At 39.3% G+C, this 12,944-nt stretch overlaps 1 long non-coding RNA gene across 1 annotated transcript; it reads left to right on the top strand.

Moving 5' to 3' along the window:
• Positions 1-8,599: 8,599 nt before the first annotated feature.
• Positions 8,600-12,048, top strand: LOC139724475 (uncharacterized). Its single transcript, XR_011710468.1, has 3 exons — positions 8,600-8,956; positions 10,974-11,102; positions 11,977-12,048. It is a non-coding gene; the product is annotated as an uncharacterized lncRNA (long non-coding RNA).
• Positions 12,049-12,944: the final 896 nt, after the last annotated feature.

Genomic DNA, 12,944 nt, shown 5'->3' with positions numbered 1-12,944 from the left:
CTTACACACACTCACACAACGTTGGAAAGCTGCAGCCCAATCTAAAAACTGAGCGCGCATCCAATTCCTCACCGATCCACCACTGTCCTGTGCATATTACTACCTCCCTGATATTACAATAATAACAGGCCCTAACGTAGATGGCGCTGCAGTCATTACATTTTAGGAGCTCGGGCGGGGGAAATCCCTTTCGGAATGACGCAATGCACTTCACTACCAGTGTAAACTGCTGGGAGTGGAGAAGGCTGTTAATCTGTCTCGTGTACAGCAGTGCCAATGATTTCTTTCCTTGCATCTTAGAGAGTCGTCATTTATGTATCTTTAAGAGCGGTGAGGTATGTTTGTATTCTCCTTTTATTTCGGGAATCAGTTCTCGAGCATTAACTCATCTGTCAGAGTATGTATTTGAAGCAGTTGTGTCGCAGAGACTCCAACCCAAAGTACCTTCTGATCTGGAGATTCTCCCGACTGAAACCCCGAGCAAACGGGAGACTCAAAGTTGATGTGTGCGAAGCGCGAAATTCCTAGGGTTCTAGATGCTCTCTGGTGCTATCTAAGGCTTATTTTTTCAACATACGATAGAAATATGCAAGAAATACTTTCAAACGGGAGACAAAGAGCCAGGGCGGGAGAAATTAAATCTCAAACGGGAGAACGGGAGATTTTGCAAAAATGGGTTTTCGGCGGGAGATCTCCCGTCGAAAACAGGAGAGTTGGAGTCTCTGGTGTCGCGCTTTTTTCAACAGGTGCAGGATAATGCAATGACTCAATGTACGTGTAGAGCATATAGAGGGGTGCAACTGGGAGCACACACACTCACATCACGTACGTAGACCTGCATGATGTCTGTGCGATGGTAGTTTTGTCCACACCCAACTGCAGGGTACAATAGACCCCGCCCGCTCTATTGTTTGGTATGGCGCAGTTACAAAATCCGTTTTGTGTTTATGTTTATCAGCAACAAACAGTAAAATTTAGCTAGCAACATAATATACCTAGGTCTGGGCCTGTCATGTTGTGCGTACTTTTGGAAAACATCCTGGTTTTTGTTTTTGTTTTTGTTTTTGTTTTTGTTTTGTTTTTTTTGGGGGGGTGTTTTTTTTTAATCAAAGCCATCCAATCCATGTTATGTATGATACACGTGCATGCGGTTAGCAAAGTTGTGGAGAATTATTCTAAGCTTTGCTGACATGTAAGTCTTCACTGCAATAAAGTTATGATTATATTTTCTTGCAAACGTCCAGTAGGGCCTAGCTACATTATTTTCTAGCCTGGGGGGGGGGGGGGGGGGGGGTGCATAACAACTTTTGTAGGCATGGATGTGCACTACTGCAACAGAAAAATTATAATTTACTCAGAAAACCTTGATGGAACAGCATTGTAACACCACACAGCACAAGCTAGTAGTGTGAGGAATAGAATCAGGAGTGAAAATTTCATTGCCCTATGCCGGCTATGGTAATTTGCCAATTTATTGATCAGTTTGGGCGGGTTTGTGAATTTGAGCAAAATGTGCGAACTTGGCATGCCGTCAACTGAGTCGGACGTGCGAATGGAATCTGGCACGTGTGAACATGAGTTAAGGACTACAGCTATAGGGAGAAAGAGGGCCAGGTACTTGTCTGTACATTAGTGCAATGGGATTCACAGTGACACAAATTAAATGGGATACAAATCTCAAGATAATTGCATCATAGTCCATTTGAAATCTCAAGATTTTTGCCTGTGTTTACATGTATACCAATCCCACTTAATAGCGCTATCAGCATCACAATTCAAATCCCAAGAAATCTTGCCAATATTTTGTAAATAAAGTGATATGATTTGAGAAATAGTACAATAATTTGTACCATTGCATGTGTGTGAGTGCCGGAGAAGAAAAACCTCATGATTTTTGTCCCATCATTCAAACATGTATAGTACAAGTATGATCTAACAGCGCACAAACACAGGGGCAACCATTACCATTCGGTAGATTTCGTGCGCAGTTTGGTCAACTAATTATAGGACCTGTATTGCAATGTGAAATCAGCTGCATATTCCCATCAGTCTGGCTCAAAAAAAAAAAAAAATGTGTATCAGATTTATTTCGCGATCGTTATCCTTCTGTTTTGTCTGTGTGAATGCGAATAGTGTATCAGTTTTAATGACTTAAAAGCACTGCTAAAATTAGTTTTTTATAAAATATATGAAAAGACAATGGAAGCCAAACCAGTCAGCCTTGGGAAGGAAAATAAGCTTTTCTTGTCAGCTGACTGCATGATCCACAAGCTGTTATCTTTACTAGCTGTAAATCAGAAATATTGTGGCATGAAATTTTTGCAACATAATAATAGCAAGTGGTGTTTTTTGCAGCATGAAATTTTCATGAAATGTCACTGGCTTTCACAGACAAGTGTAGACAAGAACTTTCACATGCATTTTGGTAATTTTGCGAATGTTGGCTTCTTGTGAAATTTGCAAAAATTTCATGCACACAAACACATTGTTTTTATTCTCATGTACTAAATCATGACCATACCTTCACCAATCCTGAGTAATCTAGCTGAGTCTTGTGTTTATTGTTTTGTAAGAAAGGCAGAGAATTCAAGTAACCATAACTATTGATTGACAATCTTTTCAGGATGATGACATGGTGGCCATCAGTCGTTATAGTGCCATGATGCCTGCCTCAGCAGTGTTATCACTGCTGTTCTTTGCTAGTTTCATCCTGCCTGCTATGCATGTGAAAGCTGCTAACTCTCATACTACCAACATCTCTGGTCCACCTGATGCTCAGGTAAAGTTTTATTACAAGAAAGCTGTATATTCATGATATTTACTTGTTTGTTCAAACTCTAGAGCTCTTTGTAATCATTGATGTGCTGAAAAGGATATTGCAAACTAACACATTTACTGGCTTTAATGCTGTCAGTGTTGGTAGATATACATGAACCTAAATATGAAACCCACTTTATAGTGTAGGCTGAAAATTATGAGCTTATGTAGCCCTTATGAGCCAGAATCGGTTCCAGTAATTTTGAAATTTTTTTTTTGATAATTTGATACATTTTAAGTTTTGAAACATGCATGATGCGCAATACTTTTTTGGATGCTTCTTGGATGCTTCTTGGGATTTGTGTTTATATTTTGTTTGTGCTTTACTTACCCCCTTAAACAAATGGGAAACAAACAAACAAACAAACAGAAAATGAACACCTAGAAAGTATGTACCGATAGGCCTACATAATTTGTATGCTTTGTATATGTGACCTGCTACAACAAAAGGATCCTAACGTTGCTGACGGATGAGCCGAGAAAATCGAGTTTGAAGTCAGATCATCAAAATCCGTCAAAACACTCGGATTTCTGTTTTTTACATAATTTTGTAGTCTAATGTACATGTATCTTCTATAATCTGCCGAAATTTCGAAGCTAAATGATCAAAGGAAAGGCAAGAAAATAGCGTTTTTCTGGGCCATGATTTTCCGACTTTCAACTGAACAGAAACGTGTCCGAAGATTTGGATTTAGCGCCACAGCTAGACTCCTCCCCTAGCAACAGGGGAGTGATCTCATTGGTCAGTGCGTGGCATCCTGGTTACAGATTGGTTGTGCATAGACCGCTAGTGCTAAGCTTGAATGAACATCGCGGAGTTTGCTAGGAGCGTACCTTCTATTGTCAAACGGTGAAACTGTCTTGCTTCCCCTTGATCCTGATAGTGTCGGAAGGAAAACTTTGAAGGCGGTTTTCTTGAAGCACTGATTTCCTAAACCACTCAACATGCGCTAATAAAATCATCGATATCTCCGCAACTGAGTACTTTTGTGAGTCTTGTTATATATGATATTAAAGTGGAAGAGTAAGGGAATAATGGCATGTCATTTTCAGAAAATTATCCTCCCCCGACTTTCGGATCCTTTTGTTGCAGCGGGTCACATATTTTATCAATATTGGGTGCTTGATAAATCACTCATTGAACTGACAAAAAAAAAACCCAACAACTGGGTACGTTTGTTTTCCGTAATATTACTCTCACTTTATTATTGATATATTTCTATGTTTACAATGGACATTTCACGCATTCAGATTTCCTTATCTGCTTCATATTCATATTCATGAATTCAGCTGTCACAAAAATCTTCTGAATCCTACATGTAGCTTGATTATTGTCTTGTAACTGTATTTAGAGGAGCCTGTTTTGAGGATGCCATCTTTAGAATATACTTTACATTTCAAGATATCATGTTCTGGAAAAAGCCTGCTCTATATTTCCTTTTCTCTTCACTCTCAGAATGCATCAAGTGAAGTGGTCAGCTACGATCCTAAACCTTCCATCCTGTCTGTCAGCGAAAGCAATCCACTTTTAAGTTTGACTGAGGGAGTGTCAAGAACTAGCAAACAGAGTTCTAGAGGTTTGTTTGCCACTCAAATATTCACAATGTGAATGAAAATGAGCAAAGGAAAAAATGGGATTCCATCATTCCATTGTAACACACAATTAGGGAAATGAAGAATTTGCCAGAATGTGTATTCTTCCCCCATTACATTCTTGATGTACAAAGTGCTTTGCAGTTTCAGTTTCAGTTTCAGTTTCAGTTTCATAGTTTCATATTCAGTTTGTTTTAATTGTCCACATGTACAGATTTTAAAAATGGCATTTGTCACTGCATCCATTGAAAGGGATTCCTCAGTGACAGTGTGTGTCTGTGTGTCTGTGTGTCTGTGTGTGTGTGTGTGTGTGTGTGTGTGTGTGTGTGTGTGTGTGTGTGTGTGTGTGTGTGTGTGTTTGTGTGTGTATGTGTGTCTGTGTCTGTGTGTGCTTGCACGTACCCATGATGGAAAACGTGGACATACACACGAACTTTACATTTTAACTAACGACACCCAGCGAACCGAGGACATCCTCAGTTCGCAGACCATATTCCAGATGGTCTGCTTTTGCATTTAGGGGTACATGTTTGTAGGTCCTCAATTAACATTACTGTAATAAGTCCCCAGTTGTATCAAGTAATATACGAATGAGTCCTCGGTTGACCAGATTCCTACTAACACACAGGTCCTCGGTCAGTGGTAAAATTCTTGTGGGTAAAACATGTCCTCGATTTCCACCATAGACGCTTATGTGTGTGTGTGTGTGTGTGTGTGTGTCCGTCCTGGGTGTGAGTATTTGCGCTGACATGAGGAAAGTAAACACTTTGCCTGTCAAAACACAGGATATGTAGTGTATTGGGTGTGATATGTGGCTGTGTGAGATTTTGCTGATGGATATATAGCTACACATCAAATACCAGTAACCAATGGTAAAATGGTCACAGATATAAAAAAGGTTGTAGCTCCCCTCCCCCGTCCCCATCACCCCGACCTTTCATCTCCTCCTGAGTAACTTATTTTTACTCATTTTATCTGCAGTAAGATGACAATCATGCCTGTTCAAAATGTTTTACATGGTATATAACCTGGAGTCCTGTATTCATAATACAGTCACAGCAACATCCCCGAAGCAATTTTTCTTCTGATACTCAAACAGGAGGGAAACGTGGTTCGAGGAGATGGAATGGAGGGAAGAAACGGCTCACCAGATTTGACTGCATGCCAAATCAGTTCTTGGACAGACAGATGCGTAGCTGTATCAACTGCACCACCTGCTATCCAGGCACCTACCATGAATCTCACATTGTGAGTTCATGCCTTATTAGAGCCATCATACCTCTGCTTATTTATATGTTTTGAACATCCCCTTAAAATCATACCCTTGTTGAAATAAATCAAGATATAATGAGGACTGTTAACAAATCAGTAGCAACAAGTGTTCAGCATTTATATCAATATTCATCAAAGATGATTTTTTTTTTCTTTTTTTTTTTTATTGTAGGTACCAGCATATCTTTGTCATACTCTTAATACTTATCAAAGATCTACTGGCTGATATAGTTGAGTGCATTAGGGATATATGCATTAGGGATACATGCATTAGGGATATATGATACTTGCAGCTAAACTCAGTTCAGAAAGTCTGCTTGTAAAATCAAAATGTTATCACTGCCATGCAGTGATATGAGGCATTTCTCTCTGAATTTGCGCATGGTGTTTAAAGGGACTGCACAGTACTGGTTGAGGTGAGGGATTCATGTTTTGAACATTCCTAAGTGAGATAATGAGAAACCTCTTGTGAAATATGAAAGAGCATATAATTTTAAGAAGGATTCAACGTTTGTTTGATGAAAATTGGTTTTCAAATGGCTGAGATATCCAAAAAAGTGCTAAGAGTAAAAGGCGACAGGCCACAACTTTATTAGGTTCTCTTTGTTTCATCTTGTTTTTGGATATCCCAGCCATTTCAAAACTGATTTTCATCAAATAAACTTTTGATACCCCTTAGAATTGAATGTTCTTTGACATCTCATAGAGTGGTTTCTGAATATCTCGCAAAACATTAAAAGCTAAATCCTCGCCTCCACCAGAACTGTGCACACCCTTTAACACTGCATCACTACATTTGCTGACTATTATTGGCTGCTAAACGAAGAGAAAAGTTATGCCATTCACCAGTATCATATTCATCATCCCTTATCTTAATCAGCCACCCCAAACATGAGTGAGAGTCCATGCTCTACATCCTGGTTTCATTCCCTTCTTGTTACAGCTCTGTGGTTATGGATACGGCAGTGCAGACAGCTGTGCAGACTGCCCACCAGGGACGTACCAGGATGGAGTCGGCCACAACCAGGTGAACTGCAGGGTGTGTGCGCAGTGTGACCGCAGTGTGGTCGAACTGTCATGGTGCAACGCCACGCACAACACCGTCTGCGGTCCCTGTCCTCCAGGGTAAAGTGCTTTTGATATCCCTCTTAAAGGTGGTGGCTAGTAGTAGTAACTGATCAGTGGGAATGCTGAGGGATGATTGTTCCAATCGTCATGGGATTCATTTAAGAATACATTACCTGGCATATATCTATTGTTGTGTGAAAATTATTTGCTTCAGAATGGTGTCATATTCAAGTAATGTGCAGTTTAATGTTTCCAGGTTAGCATGCCTGTACAGTGATGGGGCGATCAGGAAACATTAAACTGCACATTACTTGAATATGAGACCATTCTGAAGCAAATAATTTTCACACAACAATAGATATATGATGTTCTCTTAAATGAATCCCGCAAGGATTGGAACAATCATCACCCAGCATTCCCACTGATTCCCACTGATCAGTTACTAGCCATCCCCTTTAAGCAAGCTAGTACTAAGTATTCTCCATTGAGTCATACTCCAGCCAGACGTAGACTTATTTCAGACTCCGGTGTTGGCATCAGTTGGAGAACATTGTGATTATGATTTGATTAATATTCATGAGTATGGAGAAGGCCTAAATCACTTCTGTTGAATCAAAGAGTTAATAGAATGCTAGATTCAGCTCTTGTAGCAGGAGACCTCATATGAAAGACAAAGATATACTAAATGTATAATTTGAGTACTTCCTTTAATATAGTTTTGTAGATTTGCTGCATTGTGCTTCCAAATGTCAGTGGCAAACTTTGGTGATTCAAATGTGAAATAACTGTGTCAGAACTTCAAAGGCCCCCTGCTCCAAAGGCCCCCTTCTGCACCAAGTGGGTCTTTAACAATGTCTAAGAAGCAGTGGTGGGGGGGGGGGGGGGGGGGGAGGAAGGGGGAGGGGGTCAACTGGTGGAAGATATAAGTCAAAGAGGAAGTAAACTTTGTTTGAATTTTGAAACCAGATATTCCACATGTGTGTTGCTCTTTTGAATAGACACTCCATTTTGAAGATTTTGAAGGTGCAGCAACGTGCACCAATGTGTAAATTCAAGTTTGATGTCTAGATGGGTACTTGAAAATACGTTGATATCATAAGTCACGAAGCATGAATTTATAAGGGATATTGCTTTCATAACCCAGTCGACCCACAGAGATTGTCCATATGATATCAGAATTTGGTTTGTAGTGAATTCTGCAGCTTGGTCTGTTTGTCTGTATCTCCTCTTGGGCAGTAGGGTCCATTTAAGGTCCTTTGACCTGTGCATTTATTTGTTATCGGGATGTGGCTCAAATGGTGACAAATAAACATGTAGCATTTTATTGATTTTTTTTTGTTGTCGTTGGTTGAGTACAAATTCAAAATGCTGCACTGGAGAGTAACATGCTACATATACTAAGCCTACTTATAAGTATCGTAACATGTCTTAATATGCAAACATCATTTCTTCTTTAGATATGGTATGGTAGTATGTTTCCTACTTTCCTACTTGACCTGTGCATTTATTTGCTATCGGTGTGTGGCTCAAATGGTGACAATTAAACATGTGGCATTTTATTGATTCTGTTGTTGTTGTTGTTGTTGTTGTTGGTAAAGAACAAATTTGAAATGCTACGCTGTAAAAGTAACATGCTACATACTACCATGGACCATGATACTACTAGTATCAAAGTCTCATAACTTGTCTTAGTATACGAACGTCTTTTCTTCTTTAGATATGCTAGTACATGTATTAGTATATGTTTCTCTAAATACTTTCCTATTTTGTAGAAGAATGATTGTAGCCCACTTCAATGCTTGAGTCAGTCTTACTTTAACTTCTTCTTCACTTCTTCTTTGCAGGCAGTACTATGCAATCAAAAACATTTGTTTTGATTGCGAGTCAGAGTACGATTCGCCCGAATGTGCGACTTGGTTGAAGCCAGATTCAGTGACTCCTTCGCCGTCCGCATCAACAGCAACGAGTACACTGCCAGTATCATCACAGCCGCCTACATCATCCTCGAAGCCATCGACAGTACTTCCATTCCTGCCGACATCGGGATCACCTGGATCAGCAAAGACGATTGCAGGGACTGTTTCACCTGTGTCTTCTCAGACCAGTCTCAGTATTAACGAGGAATCAAGCTCTCCGTCACCAAATATTGGACGGCATCCAGCATCGCCTGGTCTCCCACTGCCTGGAAAGGCCACCAAATCAAATGGTAAGCTATTTTCAAGAATCAAAGTTTTGATCTTTACACACAAAAAATAAGCCATAATGTTCAGCATAATAACCGTACACATTCATATACTCGTGTAGTTTCTGTTATTTCCACCAAGCAAGAGTAAGTCAATTTATTTCAAGTCTCACATCTTCACATCTCTGTGGTATGGTCGATTTGTGTCTCCAGAATGGTAAAAGATTTATTGACTTATGTCCTTCAGAACATAAGGGGAATAATACTACTCTTAGCATACATGTATGTCAGTAGCAAGTGGGAATGATACCCCTCTTAGCATTTAATGTCAGTAGCAAGTCAAATGAATGCATGCTTGATTTGATTTATTCTGTTTATTTATTTACTCTTTTTTTTTTTGCTCATTAAAGATAATATAAAGTTTTGGTACCTCAAAAGTTTCCCTGAATTTCCTTGTCTTAGTTTGTGTTTCAGGTTAAAGTACCTTTCTTATAACTAACACTGTGAGACTTACTCGCCCCAAAGTGCTCTCATGTCTTAGTAATCATGCAATAATGGTTTCGTACCAGAGCCGCCGCCATACGGCGGCGAGGTAGTACACGTATTGTACGAAACCATTATTGCATGATAACTGCGACCAGCAGCGTGCAGCCCCATACGCATAGCTAACTGCGACCAGCAGCCCCATACGCATAGCTAAATGGGGCTTCGCATTGTAGCATACAGGATCATGACAGATTTAGTATCGCAGGTAAAGATCAACTTAAAATGCAAAAATTTCTTCAATTTGAAGACTTACAAGTTAAGTTGAAGTATTGAAAACAGGCTTCGGGCAACGTTTGGTTTTGCCAATAGTCCCTTTCTGTTCGAATTGATGACTGAATGTGACTCGGTCGAGAGAACCTGGGGAGAGCTACACTGAATTGACGGCCAGCGCATATGCACATAAACATCTTATCCGTTCATGGATTTGAAATTTGTTCGCATGTGATGTGCGCGCATGCGCTGGCCGTAGTAATCAGTGTATGTAGCTCTCCCAAGGTCCTCTCGACCGAGTCACATTCAGTCATCAATTCGAACAGAAAGGGACTATTGGCAGAACCAAACGTTGCCCAAAGCCTGTTTTCAATACTTCAACTTAATTGGTAAGTCTTCAAATTGAAGAATTTTTTGGATTTTAAAGGGACTGTACAGTACTGGTTGAGGTAGGGATTCATGTTTTGAACATTCCTAAGTGAGATAATGAAAAGCCTCTTATGAAATATGAAAGAGCATGTAATTGTAAAAAGGATTTAACGTTTATTTGATGAAAATTGGTTTTCAAATGGCTGAGATATCCAAAAAAGTGCTAATAATAAAAGGCGACATGCCCCAACTTTATTAGGATCTCTTTGTTTCACCTTGTTTTTGGATATCTCAGCCATTTCAAAACCGATTTTCATCGAATAAACTTTTGATACCCCTTAGAACTGCATGCTCTTTGACATCTCATAGAGTGGTTTCTGAATATCTCGCAAAATGTTAAAAGCTAAATCTACACCTCGACCAGAACTGTACACACCCTTCAAGTAAATATTTACCCGCGATACTAAATCTCTCATGATCCTGAATGCTACAATGCGAAGCCCCATTACGCTATGCGTATGGGGCTGCTGGCCTGCAGTTAATTGCATGATTACTAAGAAATGAGAACACTTTGGGGCGAGTAAGTCTCACAGTGTTAGTTATATGAAAGGTACTTTAACCTGAAACACAGAAATTCAGGGAAACTTTTGAGGTACCAAAACTTTTTATTATCTTTAAGATATCATTGACTGAAGGCATGGCTTTAATATTACTGTGTATGAACAAATGTGAAAGTTGGAAGGTGATTTCGGGTGATACAATTTTCCAAACTTTCTTATAGTTTGCCTGATGTTAATGACACTTGTACTTCTTAGTTTTTACTCTTTTTCTCACAGTCAACCTGAATATTTTTAAGACGTGATATATTTGAAGTATCCTGATGAAACCTTTCTCTCTTGCACATTTTCTTTTTCAGAAGAGAAAATCTTCCACATCAACATTGGCATTGCTGGTCCAGTTGCAGGGCTACTCACTGTGTCTATCATTGGCATTGGTGCATTTCTGGCATATTACGTTTATGTGATTCAGCCCCAGCGAAGACGAGGTCAGTTTATATTTTCAGACGAATTGTCATTAGAGTTCAACTCTGTGTCATGCAGTCAACTCAAAGCTGCATTATACAAAGTCTTTGATGGCTCTCATAACTATAAGTAGCACTGTCGGGGAGCAGGGCAACTTTAATTCTTCATTGCCCAAGTTTTGACCATCATTAGTGGCCAGTCAATAATTTTGTTCTTGCCTGCTCCGAAAAGTCAATGGCAAAATACATGGCAAAAAAGGAAAGCCGACATTTGGGGGAAGTATAACCCTAACCAGGCCGGGCTTTTTGGGGTGTTCTGTTGCCGAGGGGGGGTCAAAAGATGCGCGAGACTTGAAAGTAAAAAGTCAGCGAACGGCGTAGTCACAAAATTTCGCGCAGCGGAATAGTTGCGAAAAATGTAGAGGGGCGGTTGATTCAACCCCCTCCCCCTCCCCCCGGCCTTTTTAGGGTTAATAGATGGATGCTGTAAACATGGTATTTGTGAACTTAGCAAGAGATGGCTAGCTGTAGCTTAGCATGCAGTGATAACAAATTGCCCTAATGTCTGTGCTTTTCCATCTCTGAAATACAACTGAAGATGCGATTACTAGTACATTAATTGTCCATAATTTATTTTCATGTTTACTGTCGATGTCTGATTTTGTTATTAATGATGATATGGACTGGCTACTATGGGGAGATACAACAATAATTGCCCTCACTAGAGTTCTATTGTCCGGGTCTAGTCTACGACTTGAGCAATACAATTCTAGTTTAGGCCATAAATATTGTGATTGTACAAAGTTTGTATCTCTTTCAAGGCCAGTCCATATTAAACAGATATGGCTGTGGAGTTCATACATTACTAAACTCCATCCCCCCCTTCTTCTTCATTCAGAGTCAGAAAGGAGTAGAAGTTCAGCACCGGCAATTCCGGAGGTGAATGGTTTGCTCTTACCACCTGAAAGCGGTATGTTATCCAAAAAAAATTCTATTAACCATAGAATATTCTTTAGATTATTGAACTATTTAACAAAAAGTCAAAGTGAAAAATTTACTTATGTACTTGAACATGGATATCTTAGCACTGTTTGGTTGCCCATTGTGATTGTGCTCTGCATTATTGATATGATTTTAGTTCAAGATGGTTAAAAAAAAAGGTATATAATTATATTGCTCATTGAATTCTAGTGCTTATCCTGCCATACCACAAAGCTGTGTAGATATTTCTTTTCCTTGCAGAAAGATGAAAGTGAGAGGATTTCATATAGGCCTTAAAAAAGAATTTATGATATAAACCATTTTGCAGATATATGTAAGGAAGATTGATGTAAGATGTAACTTCCTGTAGCTAATCCCTTTTTTCCATGATAGTACCACACATATTGTATTCAAATCCCCAACTGAATTTCAGTCGACCAGCAAACTAGCAACAGTGGCATTGTTGTAAAGAAACTTTCTTTTTCGTAAGACAGAAGACATTTAATAAATTTCCACATTGTCCTTGAAGGGATGGTAGGCCTATAGTTTTGGATGAGATGGGGAATTCAGATTTTAAGCTTTTGCAAGGTAATTAAAAACCACTTAAAATGGAATATTAAAGAGCATACAATTCTTTTTTGATATTAAGATGAGGGGCTATTGTATTGTGCTGGAGTGAGCATATTGCTAGTGTATTGGATGTATCCCATGTTTGATATCTATGGTTCTCATATCCCATGAGATTTGTCTGTAATATTATTTTGTATTCATGAATTTCAGCTGCATCATCAGCTGTGCTTTCACCTGGTACTGCAACCAGGTGAGTTCAAGTCGAGTTTTTGTCCTTGTAAAGAAAAAATGATTATTTCTGGTGTTTAGTTCCTA

The sequence above is a fragment of the Diadema antillarum genome, unplaced genomic scaffold, assembly GCF_040938485.1.
Source record: "Diadema antillarum isolate AM-2024a unplaced genomic scaffold, OU_Dant_1.0 scf00000215, whole genome shotgun sequence".
In the NCBI taxonomy this organism is placed as follows: domain Eukaryota; kingdom Metazoa; phylum Echinodermata; class Echinoidea; order Diadematoida; family Diadematidae; genus Diadema; species Diadema antillarum.
Note: the sequence above shows the minus strand (reverse complement) of the source record. Positions and strands in the feature narration are given on the sequence as shown.